General features: G+C 41.8%; 1 protein-coding gene across 1 annotated transcript in view; it reads left to right on the forward strand.

Moving 5' to 3' along the window:
- The first annotated feature begins 202 nt into the window (after positions 1 to 202).
- LOC129722468 (MOXD1 homolog 2-like) overlaps positions 203 to 20,065 on the forward strand; it is a 73,551-nt gene continuing 53,688 nt past the window's right edge. Inside the window, exon 1 of the mRNA XM_055675917.1 lies at positions 203 to 916. The gene's annotated coding sequence lies outside the window, so the exon portion shown is untranslated. The remainder of the gene's footprint in view (positions 917 to 20,065) is intronic.

Here is a 20,065-nt window from a genome sequence, read left to right on the forward strand (position 1 = left end):
AATCATTAGCTAGCTATTGGAAGCAACATGCATAATAAGAAAACCGGAGGGTGAGAGCACGTGTGTGCTAGTGATTTCGATGGCTGATGCGTTTGGTGTGGTGTGGTGTGGTGCGGTAACAACAACAGTCGTACTCGGGGTTTCTCTGTTTTGCTTCCCCCTCTGGTTCGGCAAATGTGTTTTAGTTTAGTTTCGTCGTGACATCGCTAGAGATAAGTTGGATTTTTCGCTGCGCGTTGTTTGACCGAGTCGAACGGTAGAGCCTTGTGTACAACGAAGCGTCGGTTCTGTCGCGCGGCTGGATTGTCGTTGTTGTTGTTTTTTCTGTTTGGTCTTCTCTTCGCCACGGATTAGAAAGACGGTGAGGTTGTTGATTTCGTCGTGTGTTGACTTAAACCCAGGACGTGCTCGAGCACAAAACTGAAGCAAAAGCATAATTGCACAACGTTATCGAATTATTTGTGGGTTGGTGTGGTTATTGAAAAGTGCTGGGAAGAAGCCATTGATTGATGGATTTGGCTGCAGTGTCCAGGTGTGACTAAACCGATTACGGATTACGTCCAACACGAACGGAAATCGGTGTGGTGATAAGCGATGAAGTAATTTTTGTAATGGCAATGGTGAGGCCTTCGTCAGTTGAAAATGTGATAAGCTTACCCTTTGCAAAAGAGTTAAGCTAGGAAAAGTGATCCACCGAGTCAATATTTGGAGTGTTTAATTTTTTTCGGAGAAAAAAGAAATAGTGGAAACAATTGTGCCGGTGAAAAAAAGATAGAAGTCGTGAAAACGTAGGCAAAATTTCTGGTTTTATCAGTTTGGGGCAAATATTATACCACAGACCACAGAGGAACCGGCGAAGAAAACAAACCGTGGAGTGCTGTTTGCTCGAAAAACTTCCTGTCGCTGGCTTATCAAGGTTGGTGCTCCAGAGTACGGTTTTATGCTAATTTATTCCCTATGAGACGGGGCTAGAAGTGGTTCGGAAATAATTTCCAACAGTCGTAAACCTCATAATATGCGTTGTCTCATTTCCTGGTCGAAAACTAATAAACGAAAGCGGTGTGTTGTGCCATGCTTTCGAGCGCTCCAAATAGCTGTTTTATGGTTCTTGAAACAAAAGCTGAATAAAGAGTTGGAGTGGATTTGTGCATCGCTTTGGTCGCGTTTCATTTGCTAGCTGAAACACTCGAAAAACAGCTTCCAAGGTTTGGGGAAACGAGCAGAGTAGAACTGTTCAAGGAGGAGGGCTTGAATTAATACGGGCCGTGAATTTTCCGTTGCAACATCCGAGTAACAGTTATGATTATGGAAGGAAGCAACCGGTGGGGGGCTCTCTGGTTGCGAGGAATGTTCGCGTGGGAACCTAATTGAGTACAATTTTCAAATTCAATTAGATTACGAAAAATGGTTGCACTCATACGCAGAGAAATGAGAAGAAAACCTCCCAACCACCGAAGAGGCCTCTCGCCACTGCCGGATCGGATTGGAATTCCTCGCACGGTTCGAGGGGGGAGAAAATATGATGAATCATATGAAAATTAGCTGCCTTTCTCAAGAGCTTCTCCAAGTGCGCCGGCAGCCGAAGAGTTGTGCGAAGCAAACAAACAAAGTAATAACACACAGAGTTCGATTATTACTGTCCGTCCATCCGTCCGGAGAGCAGCTCGAAATACTTGCCGAGTGTAGGAAATCAATGGCAAATTAACGTTATGAATAATTGCTTCTCGGGGGGCGATTCACGAGAACATTCCTGAGCTGCGGATTCTCCGCGCGGTTTGATATGGGGCCTAGAGATTCGGATGTTCTACGAACGGCGTGCACCATTGGGAACGTTTGCTACGAGAAGGTGGCCAAAATTTTGCATGGTCTCCTTTGTTCTAGAATGACGCAGGATTATGTCTTTGTTTTCTATGCTTCGTCAAGTTGAAACTGATCTTCAGTGTCACCAGTGTCAATTTTTAGTACAAATCTGGTCGGTGAAGGAAATGAGATATCCTATTTAATATCCAATACATTGCACGAAGTCGATGAAGTAAATAAGCAGTTGAATCACAGTAATGGTGTTGATCATTATTATCACTGTCAACTGATTGGTATTGAAAGTAATTTTCTATTACGTCATTGCGAGTTTCAGTGAACGGATTTCTTACAGATGAGTTCCAAATTACTCGATCGGTGCCCCTGAAGTATGGTACTGTTTGTATTGCTTTTAGAGCCTTCTACCAGGAACAAAAGTGACCCCAGTTGATAAAAGAAGTTGATGGTTTCAAAACAATGGGAGTAAAGTTGAGAAAAAGTTGGTATTACAGTCAATCATCACAATATTAAGGACAACTATGCAGAATAATAAGATAAGGAACCTAAACCTAAACGAAAGATGAGTTGTGTTGAGTACTCGTTTCAAAAATATGTGGACATTTCATTTGGAAGGGCTTTACATTTAGAGTATAACGAAACCAGTTATACCTGGATTAGTCTGGTACTGATAGATCCAGAAGCTAGATTGAAAGCACTTTGTGTTGGAAACTTGTTATATAGTACAAATCAGGACGGAAATTTCAGACAAGAAAACGATCGTGTGGATTTTTTGGTTCAACAACGACTGACGAAGAATTCCCTAGAATGGATTTCAATAGTTTTAGATGTGACGAAAAGGCTTTATTTAAACTCAACTAAATTATTGTACGGCTATTTTGTCAATTTGAACAATTGTGTACCAAAATTAGAACGAAAAATTGATTCTGATTGGGTGTAGGAGAACATTATTCACGATTTCCTAATAAAAGAAGATCACTCAAATTAGTTCTGCTCTGTAAATAATTTGATTCCAATTGATGAAAAACTCTTAGCCTACAACATTCGAAAGATATAAAAAATGTGTGTTACATGTGAAGCTAAAAAATACTAGACCACAGGCTTAAAAAATGTGACGAAGCAAAAACAATATGGAACTGGTACTGTAAGGTCATAAAAATAAGAATGGGTGTGTTCATTAACGACATTGAATATATAAACTTCTAGGAAGTACGTTTAAAATCTAAACCGTAGAAATACGTGTTATCGCGTTTAACTTAAAGAATCCAGGTTCTAGTTTATTTGTATTTAAACGACAGTTAAGAGAATTACGATGGAACAATAAAAAAATATTTACAAAACAGTTTGAGACCTTTTGAAATATTTGCTAAATTGCTAAATAGAAGGGCCATGTACTGTCCAATTCAGGGTGCTGGAATAATTTCATAGTGACTGAATGAAGGTAGGAAGTAACATATTTCTAATGATGTATTACGATCAAAGAAATCTGGAATGCTTTGTGATAAGGTCGTTTGTCTAAACGAAAACACAACGAGTGAGAGATGATTTGAGCTTGTGAAGTACAAGGGATAAAACTCTCACTCGTTTTGTTTACGTTTAGACATGCAATCTTATCACAAAGTAGTCGAGAAATGTGATTCAGATTTTTAGCCAAATATTTTGCACCAAACACTCCAATGTGCGCCGACTTCCAGTTCAACCGTGTGCCGTTAGGTCAATCGGAGACCGCCACAGCACCCAGGCTGATGTGCGTTATTTATCAAGACATCAAGACATCGCTAATTTGTTGGTGGGTGTAAACGACGGCGCATCTGTCGGGGCATAAATTTTCCAACCCAGCTCCGGTGGTGCAAAATTGTCGCACTCTTTTCGGAACTGGTCGTTTGGCGTTAAAAATAAAGATATTTATGTTTTCATAATCGCTTGAGCTGTGTTTTGGCGGGCGTTGTGCACTCCAGTTGACGCAGAATTCCAATCGAAAAGTTTACTATCAACAGTTTTAATACTTTTCTGAGCTAGATACTGCATTAAAATCTGCACCACAACCGATCCTAAACTTTACTATCGTCAGCCTGGGAGACGCGCATATCATAAATTTCCTCCAATGGGCCATGATCGGATCCGCGCGATGACTCTTTCAAGACAATTTGTGCCTACGCGCGGGCCGAAGCTGACCCCCACACTCGAGGCATTTTTTGGAACAGCTGAGTCGCATTAGTTAGCGCGGAACCGTGTGCGCATATCCAGCGGGAAAAGTGGTCCGGCTTGTTATGAAGTAGGTGTCGACCTCGCCACTTAGCTCCACTAATATCGATCATTAAAAATAGAACGTGTTCGTCATTTCACAACGTTCCACCAGGCAGGCCGGTGTTTGTGTGTGTGTCTCGCAAATCAGCAGCATCATGAGCGTCATATTTTTTCCTGCCTTTTGAGAACGCATCTGTTGGCCGGATTCTGTGTGTCATTTACTAAACGACTTTTTCGTCCTGGTCCTAGGATGGCAGCGAGATATTACTGCAGTTGGCCACTCCACCCCCTGTAGTGATATTAATTAATTCCGAATCGAGAATCGAGAGGGATCCGATGTCGCACGTAGCGGCTGCCATCGTTCAAACAAACATCGATTTAATTTACTTGGTACGTTCTTTCCCTTGTACCGTGTGTCACATTTCCGCGCGAAGACGATTTTTAGTTTTTATTGCAATCGTAAAGTTCTATAAATTATGCTATCTGAAAGAGGGCAGTGCTGGCTGTCGGTTCCGAAACGGCGGCGGCGGTGGCGGCATAAAATTTAACAAGTCTCGGAATTCATAATTGATCAGTGCGTCATACGGAGACCGGCTGTGGCTTTTATGACAGACGGTGACCCCTCTCCGGATCGTATGCGTCGTCGTCGGTTCGCGGGTACCGGATTGTTTTAAAACAAACAAAAGCCCAGCTTGCGGAAGAAAACAGGAAATTGGATTAACGTTGCCGGGGCGTTTACCGAGGGCGGTCCGGATCGCGACCGTAAAGATCTGGCAGCGAGGAGACGACCAACAACAAAAAAGTGTGGTGTAAATATTTATCTGTTGATCCCCGAAACCTTGGAATAGTTCGAAAATTCCCGAAGAAGGAGAGAGCGAGTGTGTTCAACTTGGAAAGTGAAGTGGTTTTACGTAAACCCTCACGTGTTTTTTTTCCTTCTTGTGACTTGAGCTATTGATCTCGCCAGGCAAGCGCAGATCCTATGCCATATGGTCGGGATGCCAGGCAGAAATTTGTATATGTACGGGATGAATAACTTACGAATGTTATTCTAGGGCTCTCGAGGCGAATGAATAATGAGTGCGCGAGGTTTTTCTCCGGTCCGGGACCTGCTCGGCCACAGCCGCAGAGGAAACATCGCCCATAAAGATAATGAAATGCTTCCTTTTGTCGATTGCGGGATACATCTTGCAACTGCACAACCGCGCTCTCAAGTGGATGCGGATGATGGAAGCCAGCAGGGCAACATCAAAGACCCTGGCCTGATCCTGCTGCCAATTGAAACTACTTTCCCGCTGGTAATGGATTACTTTCGGCTACCATAATTAGCTAGGGATTTGTTAGGCCGCATTTTGTACGCACTGCCGGTTAATGTGACACAGTAGACAGATGTAATTAACTGGGACGCTTCGGGGAGAACATACTTCAACCTGAAAGGAAACTATCTCGTCACCCAGTCGTGTTTTCCCATCGCGCGCCGGGACCACCCAAACGAAAACCGGAATCCGACCGAGCGCTCCATATCGCATTACACAACATCAGACGAACAAGTGTGCCCCCGATCCAAGAACCAGCGTTTCGTAACCCTACACCTGGCTGCGTTCCAGTTTCAATCGCGATGCGAAAGCGATGGAACAAGAGTGGGCAAAAATTCGATCCGCATCTCAAGTAACGCCCGATAAATCTCGTCGGGTGTAATTTAATTTCGGTTCGATTAGAGCCCCCGTGGAAGGCGCAATAATTGGCACCTTGGCTTGGCGTTCATGCAATTTATACTCCGAGCAGTAGCGCAGTGCGGTGGCAGCGCGCGACATCATCTTGATGACCACCATTATAATGCGCCAGACCCCCGCGGGAGGCGGCTAGCCAAGGTCGCTCCAAGTTCGACCGGCTGACTGTTACACCTTTAGATTGTATTGTATGTATCGCATTGCCGCGCGGGGCTCTAATTATCGGTCATATATTTTGTGATTGATTTTTCGTTCCACTTGAGAAAAAGCACTCCGTCATGCCAGCTGGCGGTCCCACAATCCGACAGCGAAAGCCGTCTTTTTCAACAACTACATTCACTTCAACGTGTATCTCGACCAATGATATGCAAATGAGGCCGAAGTGTTGTTAATCGAAATATTTTTGACACTTTATTTCGCGAAACTGGTTTAATTATTTGCATCACCGCATTTTTTTGTTCTTGCCAGCTCCGGTGATCGTGATGAGGTCCCGGATATCACACTCGGCCCAATTGGCAGCCCGTAACCGCGTCCGCTTGCGGTATAAATATTTACACAACCGAACGCCACAGCCTTCCCTGTGCAGTGGCCCTGTCAAAACTTCATATGCCACGGTTTCAATCCGCTTTGCTCGTTTGGCAGCTTTTTGCCACCGCAGCCGCTGACACTCGAGAGCTGGTAATCCAACACTTCCCGAAAAGGGTTTTGCTGGAAATTAATTTGTTCCCGAGCAGCAAAAAACTGTCCTTGAAAAGTCCACGAGACCAAACTTCACGCCAACTCGGGGCTCATTCGCTACGGATTGAGTTTGATGCGATATTTTATTTATCACATTTTTTCGCCCAATTTCTCCTGAAAGCTGCTGCTGCTTCTGTTGTCGTTGTTGCGTGGCACAGAGAAGTATTGAATTTCAAATCAGCCTTTTTCGGTCTCCTCAGCAGCAGCAGCCTCCGGCAGAACGGCGGCGGCGGCCGGAAAAATCTGAACGTGATCCAGCCGACTCGAGAACTCTGTTTACTTTCTCACTCATAGTGAACGCACACACAGCCTCTGCTCGACCCCGAGCGGTGTTGGAAATTCTTGATCTCGAAAGTTTTCTTATTATTCGCAGTCGGCGTTACTGCGGTTCAAGCTAGTCAGCCAGCCAGCCATGGTGGAATGTTGCTTGGCAGCAGAAGACGAACCGAAACCAAGAAGAAACGTTAAGAAACCTGGCGCAAACTTATATGGATCGATGCGTCCGGCCCCCGCACTCCGCGCGTTTGCCCTCCGACGGAGAACCACAAGTGTGTGTTTTGGAAACTGGTTTTTTTTTCTGCCTCATACTACATACCGAGAGTTTCCAAAAGCCACGGAGATATTTCCTGATAAATCACCATTTAGTGTCAGCCGAAAACACGGCACGGAAATGTTCGGAAGATTTGGACCGCGAACCGTACCGACAAGCCGTCCGTCGGTCGGTGACTCACGTGGCGAAGGCGGTCTAATTGATGCATTCGCGCTGGAATGGATTGGGTATTGAGTTTCGGGAGTCAAGTTAGGGTAGCTTAGAGTGGCTAATATGGGAGGAGGATGTTGGGCGCAGGAGAGAAACAACAACTTGTTTAGTGTGACGCTTACAAATTACATTGTTGAATAGCCAATTTTGGGTAAAGTGTCCAGTATACTATTTGGGGTATGCTATGCAACTCACTGATTCCAAAAATCACTCTTGTTTTCTTTCATGAGTCTATGGGATATTGCAATAAGGTTAGTTTTAGCATAAAGTAAAATTATTGTTTAGATTGTAACATTATTTTTGCTTTCAAACAAAAACAACGTAATTTTGCCTAAATTTGTTATTTTTTAAAATTTCTATCAGATTTCATCAAAAGTAAATGATTGTCTATTCATAAATCTTCACCATAACATTTAAATATTATTTTCGTCGAAAACTGCTTCAGAAATCTAAAAAACCAGGATGTCTGAAGCATCGGAACCCGAGAAATTTGATATTATCTGGAACCTGTGCTACCATTCTAAGCATAGTTGTCCCATGTTTTACACAAACCTACGCTGGGACAATCATGCTTGGAACGGCAGTGTGGAAGTCATTGAATATATAAAAGTGTAATCCTAAGAAACTTGTTTTGCTTCTTGTACATTCGAATATCAAACATTTTTCAAAATTCGTTGTCCCTATTTTTTCCACGCTGGTATTTTCAACCAACTTTGCTATTGATTTGGTATCCATAAACAGTGAAAAATCTAGTGGAAAGTTTTTCTCAGAGCACTCTTGACAAGAGCATTAGGGTGGGACAAAAAATAAATTCTAGCTCTCATGCACTTTTCGTGTTCCTTATGGGTACTATACTGCCGTCCCAATCATAGTAGTCCCATGTTCTACACAAACCTTATGCACGCTGGGATAACTATGCTTGGAACGGCAGTGTAACAACCGTGTAACTTTTCAGATCGATCGGTGGGAACTATATTTTTGCGCCCGATTTTTAAAGTTTACATACGATTTTATACGGGAAAATCCACTTTTTTAAAACTTATTCACTAGAGATGTCCAGTTAGCTCCTAAAAATATAAATATAATACATGAAATTTGTAGGGACTTTTCAAACTGATTGAATGTGTGACGAACGGCTCACTATTGAACTTTAAGCATATCGCTTAAATTTCAAGCTTACTTCTACGCGAAATTATGTCTCATCCTTAAGTTTGAAATAGCATCATGTTGTAGCAGTGTTGCTGAAAAAATTCAATGGTGGGCCGTTCGTCAGACATTCAATAAGTTTGGGGTGAATAACTTTTCCTGCAATCATCGTAGCGCCTTACGGTCTTCAGAAGAGTTTTTCCCAGGAAAATTTCCTACAAATATCATGTAACGATATATTTTTAGAAGCCAACTGGAAATCTCTAGAGAACAAGTTTTGAAAAAGTGGATTTTCCCATATAAATTCGTATGAAAACTTTAAAAATCGGGCGTAAAAATATAGTTCCCACCGATCGATCTGAAAAGTTACACGGTTGTTATAGAATTCATAAGGAACACGAAAAGCGCCTGGGAGCGAAAAAACAACACTGTCGCTTTTTTCGCTTTTTTCCCATATAACCGTGTCCCAGTCTAATGAGCATGGTAATTCCTTCAGAGGATAAACAAAGATGGAAAGCAATGAGGATTACATCAATCCACAAAGAAAAAGTTACTCTGAATTAAAAAATGTAAAAGAGGTTGTCTATGAGGCACAACCGCGAGAGTAACTTAGAATTACGACAGTTTGTCCGATGTCAATGTATTTCTCGACTGGGGTTAATCAATTTTGTTATCTGAACCAGTAAAATTCAGAAAGATTCAAAATGGTAACTGTGGTCGATTTACTGCCTGTGGATAGCAACTCGGTACCGAAAAGACTTATATTTGGTAGCATTTGGCCATTTTAGGCTGTTTGCTAGAAACTGGAAGTCATTATCATTTTCAAAAGGCTTCTGAGGTTTATTTTTAGCCTCTGTGCATCATTCTAGCTATCGAATTATCCATATTGGGTGGGATTCAGTCATCTTAGGCCGAATTTCAGAAATCGAAAACGCCATCTTGAACTTAAACATGGCATATTGGGTCGATTTCCGGCTTCTGGATATCTCTCTAGCTCCGAAAATACCCATATCTGATTTGGCCTTGGTTTCAGCTCTGATTAGTCGAAATATGCGTTTAAAGCAAGGCTCTAACTTTTCAATAGTAAAATACATAGCCTGATAAAATAACAATTTTCCGCAAATCGGTGGTCGCTCAGCTAATTATTTTCCAATAGATTGCTGCAAGAACAGAGGAAATTCGTCAAAAACTGACTGAGTTATCGGTATTTAAAGTTGGATAATTTTTGTGGCGCTCTAGATATTTCGGGTAGTTCGATTTGCACTCCTATTTCAGAATGTTGCCGTTAAACGTAATTCTATATTAAACTGCAGATCGTTCTGATAGCAGCTTTTCCACTAAATGAAGGGCTTTGACGAATATAGAAATGAAAACTGAGCATAAAACAGCATCAGATATTGTTTAAAAACTCTATGCATGAGGAATCGCATCACTGTTTTTAAAAGGTTGCTATGAGTTTGATAAAGGAGTGGTGTTATACTATTCTACACTTATTCCATAGCCAACGATTAGGGTTTGAACCCCAGCAGAGGCGTCGCGAGGCTGATTTCGTTTCATGTGCACCAAACATTTATTCAAGTTCTTTTTCCTCGAATGAAATAGGAGAATCAAACCAAAGTGATTGATGCTTCAAATTGAAGGTTTTTGCTAGTATGCTTACTTGTTCTAACGGATTATAATATTTCGATAATTGCATATGCTTGAATATTGGGGAATAGGGTACCTGTGCAGTGCACATGTTGCACAGGTGGACCCGACGCCACTGAACCCCAGTTACACTTCCAGTCAAGAATCCAGTAGATGATAGCATACCAATTTCTAACATTGAGATTAACTGGTAGGCCACGGAATATGTCAAGTCTTTTAGCCCAAAAAATTGATGGTTGCTAAGGCTTTCTGAAAAGGCAAGGTTTTTAGAAAAAACCTGCGAATCGTTTCTGGATAAAAAAGAATGCTGCTTAGCGATTTGTATTCAGTTAGTTTGCTAATATTCACGAATTGTACATCTAAAATTTTATTCAAGCTACTCTCCATAACGTCACAGTCCGTCGTCGCAATAGGTCGACAGCAAATGGATTAAATGTACCTAAAATAGCCCCAATTAGTGTTAACGATAAGCATAAAAAACTGATTTATTTTCCCCCGAAGATGTCTCTGATCAGGGACGAAACGTCAGACAGTAAAAAACAAAGATCGTACTATTTTTTAGCTCTGTCGAAAATATACCCTCAACGCTTCAAAATTCTGAATTCTGTGAGAATCGATCTTCGAGGTACATAAAGCTTTATCACATGTACTAATGATCCGAAACATTCCTTCAAAAGCCACATTTTTTTTTATTTTGAATGACCTTTGAAGGCGGTTTCGGGTAAATCGAAACTCAATTCGAACAAGAGTTATTTATTCTGAAGATGTCACTTAGTGGTCCCCGTGGTTCTGTGGTTGGCGATGTCGGTCGGCTAGCTCTCCCACACGGTTGTGATATCGGGTTCGATTCCCGATCAGGTCGAGGAACTTTTCGAGCTGGAAATTTTCTCCACTCAGCACTGGGGCACGGTGTATCGTTGTACTTATCCTACAACATGCAAAATGTGCTGAAAACAGTATCGATAACGAATTCTCTCAACTAATCTAGTTGATCGAGACCGCATTAGCCCCCAGGCTAGCGTGCGATATTGTTGTTATGTCACTAGTTGGTGACGAAACGTCGTACAGTAGAAAAGAAAGTTGTTCTAAATTTTTTGAGACTGCTCAGAACGCTCAACGCTCTAAAATTTTGTATGATGTGTATTCTGTGACAGTGTTTGTTTTTAGACGTACCGAAAGCTACATGTACTAGTGCTTTTAGATGAGAAAAAAATACTGAAAAAAATCCTCCTGACAAGCTGTCAAAAATCAGAGAATGTTATTTCTGAAAGTTGAAAGGTGATTAAATACACTGAAAATTCAACTTTCTTGAAGCAAATCAAAGAGAAAAAGATCCGCAAAATTTCGAAATGAACTCAATTTAATTCAGAATTACTGAAATTTATTTGGAGGCTTGAAAGATGATTCTGCAATAAACTGAAAATCGCCGAAATACCTTCAAAAGCCAGTTGTTTGCGTTTTGAGGGGTCTAAAAAACGGAAACTTAATTTGGAATCATGTTCATAGTTTTTACTCTTTGTTTGAGGGCTACACTACTAGGTAAACTAGGGAAATATTTCTAAATTAGCCATCTAGCTTCCAATGCCGCCTTTTGGCGGGCTTCAGTCTACCTCTAAAAAGCTTCAAAAGCTTAAAAATTGCTGGTTGCGATTTATAGTGATTTTACCGAAGCCCGTCTAGAAATTAACTTGGGCACTAGAGGGTTAAACTCAGCTTCACCTAGACTCGCTTTCGAAGAACATAACACAAACGATGATATGTTAGAACACTAGATTCGGCATGATCTCAAATTAGGCTCAGAATTAATGAAATACGTCTCTTGATACTTAAAAAAAGCAAAAAAGTCAGATTCAAATCGCTTCAAAAACATGAACACCAGAAAAAGCAAAAATAAGGCCACAAAACGCAAAAGTATACGGTTACTATAATATACATAAAATTAACCGTTATGTACTCGACAATTTTAGCACACGTAAGTACTCGGCAGGGTACCCGGGGACCCACCAAAATGTAATGCTTCTTACTTCTTCATTTCATGATCGATTTTTGATCTAGACCCGTCAAAAGATTAGAGAATTTGTCTATTTTAAGGATACAAGACCCAAGTAGCCACTGGTATGGTTCCCATAAATGCGGATCTCCGGGACCATGTTCAAGATCCGGAATATGCTCCGAAATGGCCATTTCGGACAAATTATCAGATGGATTCAACTCGTGAAATGATTTCATGAATTTTGATACCAATGTTGTTCGGTTTTATTGACAATAGTACTGATTTGTCTATTCGGAATATGCTCTCGAATATCCGGATTTGCAGGAACCAGATGTGGTCATAGGTTCCCCTGCTGCTATAAACGGTCTGAAGATGGAAAATGGTTTATTCCCACTAATGAAGAGTGTTCCATAAGTTTCATCTGGCTGAGATAAGGTTATCCTGGTTTTTTAAAGTAATAAAGCTTTCGAAGACCATGCAAAAACTGGAGGTGATCCCATATCAAACCAGAAAAACAAATCGGCAAATGCTTGTGCAACCACAAAAAAAGGAAATGAACAATAAAACACTTTTTTGTCAGTTTCAAAATCGCCTCAAAGGACACAAAAGCCCCAGAAAAACAGAAAATCTGCTCATATCGATTTTTTCAATTGATGGAAATGGATTCTGAAAACATTGTTTTCTAACATTCCAGAAATTAATATGTTTCCAAATTAAGCACAAAATCTCCGAAACGTGTTTGCAGTCCATTAATCTCAAAAAGTGAATTGCCAGTTAAAGGGTTATATTCCTTTTTGGTCGAGAGAAATAAGGGAAATTTGAATTTATTTTTGAGTGCATAGCACCATTTTTATTGATTAGATTTTTTTTGAAAGTACAGTTTATCAACAACAAAAAAATACGTTTGATTTTGAGATATACCAATTATTACTGGAGTAATGGCCGTTTCCCCGAAACGCTTTTTTTTTGCAGAGGCTTGCGGTAATCTTGAAAGAGATGTTGTACTTCAAGATAATGCAATGAAATTTTTTTCGATTTTTTTGGGAACTAAAAAGGTACATAACCCCTTATTGCAAAACATGATCTCAAATGAAACTGGAAACTGCCGAAAAACGCATTATAATAAGTACAAAATCCAATGCAATGATTCCAATTTAAACTAGTCAAAACATGCTTTCAAAGACTCAAAACCACGAGAATAAGAAATAATTCGAAATTATGCCCCAAAACCTAGAAAAAGCTAGAAAATCCACAAAAACTAAGATCTTCAAATGCGGACTCAGCGATGCGGAGCATTTTGTAAAGATTGCTTTCTTTTGAATTTTCTGGTGTTTTGAATTATTTTTCAGCTATTCCAATATTTATTCCCATTTTTTCTGCCCCACGTTTTCGGTGAAGAAAAAGGTAAGGTAAGGCTATAGATCGCAAAAGTCATGAAACCATACAAAAATCATGATTCTCATGATAAAAAATCGAAATGGGGAGAGGTATGCAAAACGCATTTAAAGACTATTTACCACAAAAGGTAAAAGGATAGAAAATGCAAAAAAACTCAAACCGACTCCAATTTAAATAATCCGAAATACGCTGTTCAGGTTCAGAATTGCTGCCGAACGCTTTTGAAGACGAAAATCGCAAAATAAATCCAAAATTTTGAGGAAACGTTTCCAGAGACCACAAAACAAAAGCAATTCCAATTTTAAGGTTTCCTGAGAATTTTCACATGTTTATTGTTAAAGTCTACTTCGCAAGAAAATATTGTCGAAGAACTGAACCTATCGCAAAGCGGGGTTTGGATTAGTTCTGGGACTATCCGGATTAAAATATCCGGATATTCGACCTCGGATATCCGACAAATATCCAAAATCCGGATCAATCCGATATCCGGATATTATCCGACAGGATATCCGGATTTTCGGATAGTCGGACATCCGGATATCCGGATTTTGTATCCGATCATAGTTTAATCAGAATTATGTAAATAATTACTCTCGAGGAAATAGGGGATTGTGAAAGGAGCCATTTTTCGTGTAACGTTTTAGTTGAACGGGCTTCAAAAGACAGAAATAAACTGCGGATATCCGGATATCCGAATATCTGACTATTCGATTATCCGTATCCGGATATCCGGTCATCCGAATAGTATTCGTTCACCCATCCGTGATCCGAGATTCGGAAAACCGGATCACGAATATATCCGGTTAAAAGTCCCAGCACTAGTTTGGGTATGACTTTCAATTTTTTTCTACCTGAAGACAGATTTTTGTTGTGGTGATGTTATAATTCAATTTTCCACCACTTGAGTTGTCATTCTCCTCCCAGTCCTTCTGGCTAATAGTTTTACGAGTGATAACGGCTGATTGAACGTTTTGACTGTATTTTCATTATTTTTTGTTTTTGTTTGACAGTATCTATAAGTCGTTCAGTAGAACCAAAAGAATAAATAAAATCATAAAACCCGTGGTTTAAAAACGAAACTTTCCAGTCTTATTTATTGGAGGATTTTTGTTTTAATTTTTCACCTTTCTTATTCTTATTGGTTTTAATGCAAGTCAAGATATTTTCATTTCTATTTGTCCAGTTAGTAAATTTTTCAATCGTCAACCCCACATTTAATTTGTTACAATGAATTAATTTATTAGGTATATGTCAAAAAAAAGCTAGTATGCGCAACACCAACTTAGGAAGAAAGACCTGTGATTGTTTTTGTATTTGGAGGTAGAAACTGTTCAACGAAACTAATATTGGCCCAATTCAGCTCAAAAAAGCGAATCATGAAAACATAGTCTCACATCAATACCATTCAAAATTTAGAGTGGTCATTCAGATGATATCGGTCCGCCCGTTTCTCTCTGTCCATTCCAAAACAAATCATTCATTTACGATTGTTTGTGAAACAGTTACCAGTTGCCACCTCTCGGTCCGTGGGGGCTGATTATACCCATACGACAATCGTTTAAACGTCTCCCCGCCCCTCTCTCAGTCCCCCTGACCCAGCCGACCAGGACCACGTTAATTGGACTCAATCCGAAATATGTCAGCCGCAGTGTCAAGCTGTCACCCTCGGACATGGATCACCATGGCACTTACTGTGAGCGTGCGACGCGGTGGACAACACTGTGGAAACCCGAAGCGAGGGTTCCTAATTTTTTAACGGATCTTTTCACGTCGATTCGTTTTCTCCATCCTCGCACACCTAGACGCTCTGCTGGAATACAGCACCACTCTCTCGTCACCGATGGAATGGAATCGATTCCTAATTCACAGATTCCGTTCCGCCTTCTCCCGTCGGACCCAGCGGACATCGAACCGACGACGACGGCAAACAATTGATCGTTTCTTGGCGATAATACTCTCTGCGTCTTTTGTTATGGTGGCCGTTGCAACGGATTGGCTATTTGTGTAGGTACTCACCGTGCAAGAACTGGGTCCAAAGCAATCTGCTGCGTGACCATAAATGAGCTAGTAAATGTGGTCGTCTCTCCGGCGGCGTTGTTGCGTGCCGGCAGCCTCGGGCAGTGTTTTAGTTTCCAATCTCCCGCCTTGCGTTCAATTTTCCCTCTGTTCAGGTATTTGACCAAAATTAACTCCGGACTATAACACCGGAGGTCTGCGTGCGTGCAAAGCGGAGAGGCGAAATCTGGTCAACACGTAGTCAGCTTGCGAGGCTCGAGAACGACGACAGCAAAGCAGAATCAGGATAATAAAACAGAAATAAAATATTTTCTTACATCAATATTCCGACCCTTTGTATTCATAATTCTTTTGTGTGTTTTGACAGCGTTCATTCTATTATTTAGACAGAGTAATGTTTCTTTCTTCGAAATGGAAGGCACTTTTTTGGCTTCATTACCACGGATCTGTGTGTGCAGAACTTTCGGAAGAGGCTGTCCCCGGAGGGACAACAACAGGCAGGAAAACTATTCACCAAGACCCGGGCTGCCCATCGCATCGAAACGGAGGACCGGGCGAATTTGTTTGTTTATGTAAAATATGAATTTCTGTTTACACGCCTTTGTCCCTGCCTGACAACTGTGCCTGATGAGTGCCTTTTTGCGCTGGGAAGATCTCGATGATCGTAAAATTTCACACCTTTTCTCATTTCCTTCAAGTCATTTTGCGAGCACCACCAGCATTGTTGTCCCCTCTGACAGTTGTACCTCAAAATATTGTCATTTCCTAGACAATGGAAGTTTCCTTGCTGGACAGGTTTGGCACGTTTTGTGCCAGCAAGGAGGAGGCGGAGCAGTACCAGAATGATAAATCAAACAAGCATTGCCGTGTTTCACTTCGAATTGAGCATTTTGCCAAAAATCATGGCCTGTCAGAGCGTCCGGCACAACCTCTCCCATTCAGGTTTTCGAATTGAATTTCCTTTTCCAAGAATTCTGACAAACTAGACAGTTTCCAGACAATGGGCAAGAACCATAAATTCCAAGCTCGGCTTCGGAAGAGACACAACCAAAATATTTATATTAATGAATCGACTGCTTACGTGTGCTGCTAGCGTCCTCCTCTGGGACCCTGCGAGCTGTGAGTTGGCAGCATATCATAAACAACCGGTCCTTATTGGCGACTGCGTGTGCATGCGTCGAGAACTTCATTTGCTGGTCCTTCATGCTGGGTCCGCTGAACTGGGCGGGGACGACGGGAATCCTTCTGACTTTCCTGATATTGGAGTGGAGTTTGGAATGATTTATCGGGCAGCCGAGCCCATGGAAATTCGAAAAAAAATAAATGAAACCTGATGGGAAACCGAGAAACAAGAGTAGAAATTTATGAAGTTATGAGGAACTCCCTTCTGCCAGTCTAACACGGGAGGGGGAAACGAACCGAACGTTGATTAAATGATTTCTGGTAGAGTTTAATTACCGCGAAGTCTCGGCCCTTGTTAATGGGTGGAACTAATATCTTTTTCGAAAAAAAAGACGCACAAAACTGAAAATGAAGAACGAAACAGTGCATAAAGTAGGTTTAAGTTAGTTACTTTGTTGCGCCTTGTTTAGACGGTTTTATGTGGTGCGGTAATTAAATGCACGAAAACTTTACGGCGCTCAGGGCTTTCGGCAGGGCGAAGATGGGCCACTTTTTTCTTTCTTTAATTGTAGTCCGCAATTATCCAAAATCGTTAAATTAGTTTCGAAGATTTTGGTGCGTGGAGAGGCGGGAGAGTAGTTTCAGAGGTCCGGCGTGAAACCGTTTTGGAAAACGCTTTATGTTATTTTTGGTTCTTTGTTTCGGGTTCGAGATAGAGAGAGAGAGAGAGAGAGAGAGAGAGAGAGAGAGAGGGAAAAACCGAAGAACTAAAAGTCTAGTCCAGTGGTGGAGACGATCGGAAATTATCCTATTAGAGTGATTAAATTATTCACCTTTTGAAAGCCCTCCAGACGGTCGAGGCCAGCGTCTGGCATCTCTTGAAAGTTTTTAGTTTTTTTTTCTACTATTGTTGCGCACCGTCTCGTGCCCCGCAAGGCGGGACGAAAAAATCAGTTTTCAAAGTGGGAAAAGAGGGCATAATAAAAAATTTACGACTGGTTTAAGAAATTATCAACCGGACCAGAGTCTTTCGATATGGGATTCAGGCTTTGCTCCATATCGAGTGTGTCTGACTCATTGCCCCCGGGGTCTCTGCGTGGCGTAATTCCACGGTCGGTGAGAAACGACGATCGATTCAAATGATGATATCTCGAACTGGCGACGGTGACCTGTCAGTTATCAATGGGACCACTGGCGGCGGTTCGATGCTAGTGAAGTCAAGCAAGGCGGCGCCGTTTTAAATGCTGCGCGGTTAGCTTTGGTGGAGATCAATTGGAGTTGTTCCGTGGATGTAAGATTAGTCAGCGTGTGGGGACATCATTGTTGAGATTTTTCCTAGAAGTTATTTAATATTTCTTCGGTTCATTCGAAGATGATAATCGGATACCAAATTCCAAACACGGTGTGGGAGACAATTCTTGAGAATCAGTTATCCAATCCTTTGAGTCCATACAGTTTTCATTTGATACCAACTCAAATTCAGATATTTTTGATAAACTTTTGGGTGCATTTGTCTACTTTCGCACCTCCCATGCGACAGATCTTCCTGTCTCGCTGGAAAGGATTTTCCACGCATTTCGTTGCCGTTTTAACGGTGCGAATCGTTCCGGGATCTACTTAAGTGGTTTCCACCTACTACCGTCATCGTTTCGCATCCCGATACGAACTCGTTGCGTACACCAGCACTTACCCCAGGTATGATGCCCGTCATTGTTCAGCTACCGCCTTCAGGCTGCGCCAGAAATTCGAACCCTCTTATCGTTCGGTTTTATTTCCTCCGCTCCATGCTGGTGTCTGGCGTTCGGGGGCATGTAATCAATATTTTTTCCCCAACAATATCGCCTTTTTGCATGGGCGAAAATATTTCACCGTTAATAGGATGAACGCTGGTGAAGTCTGCGAAAATCTAAATTATCCCATATTTACACCTCCCTTTTCACGCATCCGTCTAGGCACGCACATATTGAGCTTCCCGGGAGAAATGCGGATCCACCATCGCCACCTTCTGCCATCTATGATGGCGCATATGGAGCAGCTGGCTTGCATCGAAATCCAATACCAGCGAGGCAGCGGGAGGGAAGATTAGCATTGCAAATTCTGCGTCTAAATGGGGAAAAACCCTGTGAACGAATTTCGTGCTCCAGCGGGACAGAAACGATGGCACGTATTTTAACGCGATATTATGCTGCACCAGCTCACAGGTGCGCGCTTCATTGTTCGCGGTAGAAACCAATAAAACCGTTTTGGTGCTACCGATAACTGAAATCTAATAACCGAAAGAATCTGAACAATTCCAGTGCAAACACACGCGACGCCCGCCATCTTCTTCGAGAAGCAATTAATGGCACCCAAAATTTATGGCTGGAATTTCGCTAATCTATTTTCCATCGGTGATTCTTTTCCTCCGATAGGTGGTGTGTGTGTTCGTATATATGCACTCATAGGAAAACTCCACCGAACGAAGCAACACCACGTAGTGGCCCCACACCTCCCCGGGACGGCGAAATGAATTTAACGCAAACTTTTTAATCCAATGCGCAATCTTGCCTAATTCGGCACCATTAAATCCAAATCCTTGTGTTTTACACACGTTTGTCTCCGACCGAACGACCGAGCCAAAGTTGGTTCGTTTCGTGCGGCGGTGCTTGGCTTGGGACCCACCCCGAGGGGGCGCAAATTTTTCCGACTTTTACGAGCCGCATTGTGGTACAAATTCTACTCCCAACCTCCCGGCCGGGAGGGAAGAAGTTCATTCGATGTCTACTTCCCATCCGGGTTTAGTGTTTTTTTTTTCTTTCTTTGTTTTGATTCGCGCGTTGAATTTTCTTCCTCCCCCTACCCCTGATTTATGTCACAATCGCATCAAGAAAAAGGGGTAAAAGATTTTATGCAATCTTTTCGAGAGAGCAAGCAAGCGGATGTATGTAGGGAAAAGTTTTTCATGTTATCCCCGTCGAAGCGAAAAGTTGGCAGCTGAAGTTTGCTTTCCACTTGTGTGTGTGAGTGTTTTAGTTGGCGCGCAAAGTAAGCAGCAGCGCAGTTTTCCGGCAGGACCGACGATGACGATCGGGACCTTCGTCATCATCATTTTCGTCGTCGTCGAACACTAACTTTTTTTTCGAAATTTGCAGAGAGACTGGATTCGGAGGGATAATAGGGATGAAACTGTAATTAGGATGATGCGAAAACTTTCGCAGGTGAAATTATCTTCGTTAACGGGAAGGTGGGAATTTTCTGCGTCTCGAAAGGAGCGGTTTGTCGTTGGAGCTATAAAACATGATGAAAGGAATTTTCTCGTTTTTTTTTTTCGTGCGGAAAAAGAAAACTGTTTTGTACGATTGGGTTGATTCTCGTTTATCGTTTTTGGTCCGATTTTCAGGATCAATAAAACTGTGAAGTACGGGAATCTTTTTTTATCTGGTTATTTGTTCTACCCAAGTGAGCGAAGTCATA

This window comes from Wyeomyia smithii, chromosome 2, assembly GCF_029784165.1.
Source record: "Wyeomyia smithii strain HCP4-BCI-WySm-NY-G18 chromosome 2, ASM2978416v1, whole genome shotgun sequence".
NCBI lineage: Eukaryota > Metazoa > Arthropoda > Insecta > Diptera > Culicidae > Wyeomyia > Wyeomyia smithii.